The sequence below is a fragment of the Salvelinus sp. IW2-2015 genome, linkage group LG4p (genome assembly GCF_002910315.2).
Source record: "Salvelinus sp. IW2-2015 linkage group LG4p, ASM291031v2, whole genome shotgun sequence".
NCBI lineage: Eukaryota > Metazoa > Chordata > Actinopteri > Salmoniformes > Salmonidae > Salvelinus > Salvelinus sp. IW2-2015.
Genome location: NC_036841.1, coordinates 7565715 through 7568939, shown reverse-complemented (window position 1 = coordinate 7568939; position 3225 = coordinate 7565715).

Genomic DNA, 3225 nt, shown 5'->3' with positions numbered 1-3225 from the left:
TACACTCCATAGTAATGACAGTATGGCCTTATTAACTAGCTAACAAAGCAACTCTCGTCTCCAGTTGGCTGTAAAGTTCAATAAAAATACTTAATGGCTGTATATATTTATAGTTAGGCTCTCATAGCTGTGGAACCGTTAACACTGCATTGTTATGCTGCATGAATCATAAACATCCTTACGTGTTGTATTGAAGACAGCTCTGTAAAATAGGTTTATACACGCGAACGCACACGCGACCGCACCCCCCCCCCCCCATACACACACCACCCATATTTAAGGGCTTCTTAAGACATGTTAATGCTTAGTTTTATAGCTGATATTTATTGCACACTAGAGGGTGGTTAAAACACATGAATATTCCAGGACAGGCTTGTAGAATAAAGGGGCTGTGGCCATAGATGATAATATTATCTGTAGTAGAATGGCTCGTTCTCTATTCTCTCTGGAGAGAGTTGCACTGGACTTGCACTGTTAGCGGTTTCAACAAAACTCCTATATGATCATCAGACCTTCCTTTATGTCTTGATTTTAAAATGCCTCCTTAATTTACATCTTCTCCCAGGCTCATTATCAGGCTGTAGGAAAGTGTGGTATAAGGGGCTGCTGGATTCACTGGTCCACCTCTTCCCTGGAAGCTCCATTGACAGCTTGTATGATCTCAGCGAAGTAACACAGCTCTCTCTCTCTCATTAGACTATACCAGTGTTGGCTTTCAGCCTGCTGCATCTCACTGGCACGACACAATGCTCACTCTGTCGCCTGGGCAACAAGGGACCTCTGGATTGGTGTGTCAGGGGTACTGTGGAGAGCAGAGCGGGCACATGCCAGCCTGTAGGAAACAGCAGCTGTGGAGTGGAGAGGAAGGAACCAGGGAACAGGAGGAGAGATGCCAGGTCCCTGATGTCTGCTGGGGTTAGTTAAGGAATGGCCTCCTTGAGGAACTGTAGAGTCAAACATTCACACTCTCTTGTAATACCATTATATATCCATTGCCCGACCTCTGACCTCCACAACCTCTAATGTACTTTAACATTGTCCAGTGTTACCCTGCCCTATAAAGTGTGTATCCTTCATACTAAATGTGGGGATTATGCCTGCTCCATTTCCTTCCTATCAGTATGCAGGTCTTCCTCTCTCTGTCTCCTCTCCTTTCCACCTTACAATGGCTGTCATTAGCCTAGCCCACAGGCGGAGAGTGTGGTGTGTATGTGTGTGTGAGAGCTACAGTCGGCCAACCTGCTCCATAGCAGGGTCATTCAGGGACAGACAGCCCAGACACACAACCTCGTCCTGCTCCACAACACCACACACACACACACACCACACACACACACACACACACACACACACACACACACACACACACACACACACCACACACACACACACACCACACACACAACACACACACCACACACACGCTCTCCCAGAGTCAGTGTGCTGCAGCTGTGTCCCTGTGGTAGAGGAGAGTGATGGCCGATGTGACAGAGATGGCAGAGATTGCGCCGGCTTGCTCTGCAGCCCTAGGGGCCCCTCAGGAGGAATGACTGGTAGAGGCTGCTTCAGGCTGCTGTAATCTGTGTGTGTATGCATCTGTGTGTGTGTGTGTGGTATGCAATCTGTGTTGTTGTGTAGTGTTGTTTGTTGTGTGTGTGTGTGTGTGTGTGTGTGTGTGTGTGTGTGTGTGTAGTGTGTGTGTGTGCGTGCGTGCGGGCGAGAGAGGTTGCATCAATGTGTGTGTTGGAGTTTAATGGGATGGCAGATGGTCTGCTGAATATTGTTTAAACCTGTGTGTAACATTTCAGGACACGACAGGTTTTGGCTCAGAGGTGATTCAACCTGCTCACTTTATCTGTCTGAGTGTCTGTCTATCTGTGCAGCTGTCACTGTCTTGCTGTTGTGTGTGTGTGTGTTTACCCAGTGTTTACTGTGGGCCTGAGCGTCCGTGTAGTTCCCTGGTGGCTGTATGCTGGAGTTAGTTGAGTTCATTAGGAAAGAAAACACTGCCGATTAAGGTGCGGTTTTCCGCTTCTGGGCCGGAAGATGGACGAGCTGGGATCTGCTGCCAACATACGTCAAGAAGCTCATCAAGTATTTAAGAGAGAGACGAGATGTGGATGGAGGGATATGGGAGAAAGACGGGAGAGGGGGTAGAAACGACGAGAAAGAGGGGCAGAAGGATTGAAAGATGGAGTAAGAGGGAGCGAGTTGGGAGACAGAAGGGGGAAAGGAAGAGAGATGGATAAAGGAGATAAGGTCAGGCTTGGTAGAGGAGGAGGAGTAGAGAGAAAGTGAGAGAGTGTCTTTTGGTCCCAGTGCAATGAGTTGAATGGTTTCCGTCTGTCTGTCTGTCTGGTTAATTTCAGAGACCTCTGTCTCATCAGAACTTAGCACACACAGCCCCCCCCTCCTCACCTCTCTATGTCCCTTAACCCTGCTTGGTTTCTGGGACGTAGAGACAGATTTACAACCTGTACAGTGGATAGATGAAGTCTGTAACTCAGCCTAGTTCCATATCTGCTCCCTTTATCCCTCTCTCCCCCTATTCATCCCTCCCTCTCTTTTCCTGGGCTGGCGTGGGTCCAGTTTAATTCCTCCACAGCCGCAGGGTCTGAGAACGCTTCTACTACCTCCATCCCTTCTTCCACTCATCTCTTTCACTACTCCCCCCCCTCTATATCACTCACTACACTCCTCACTCCTTATCCTTCGCTCTACCTCCCTATGCTCCGTATTCTTCACTCTACCTCCCTATGCACCTTATCCTTCACTCTTCCTCCCTATGCTCCTTATCCTTCACTCTACCTCCCTATGCTCCTTATCCTTCGCTCTACCGTCCCTATGCTACTTATCTTGCACTCTACCGGTCCCTATGCTCCTTATCCTTCCTCTAACCTCCCTATGCTCCTTATCCTTCACTCGACTCCCCAACTTCTCTTCCTATGCTACCTTATCCTTCACTCCTACCACTCCCTATGCTCCTTATCCTTCACTCTACCTCAACATGCCTTATCCTTCACTCTACCTCCCTATGCTCCTTATCCTTCACTCTACCTCCCGAATCTTCCTTATCCTTGACTCTCCTCTCTGCTCCTTATCCCTTCACTCTACCTCCATGCCTTATCCTTCATCACTCCTATGCCCTTATCCTTCACTCTACTCCCTATGCTCCTTATCCTTCACTCTACCTCCCTATGCTCATTATCCTTCACTCTACTCCTA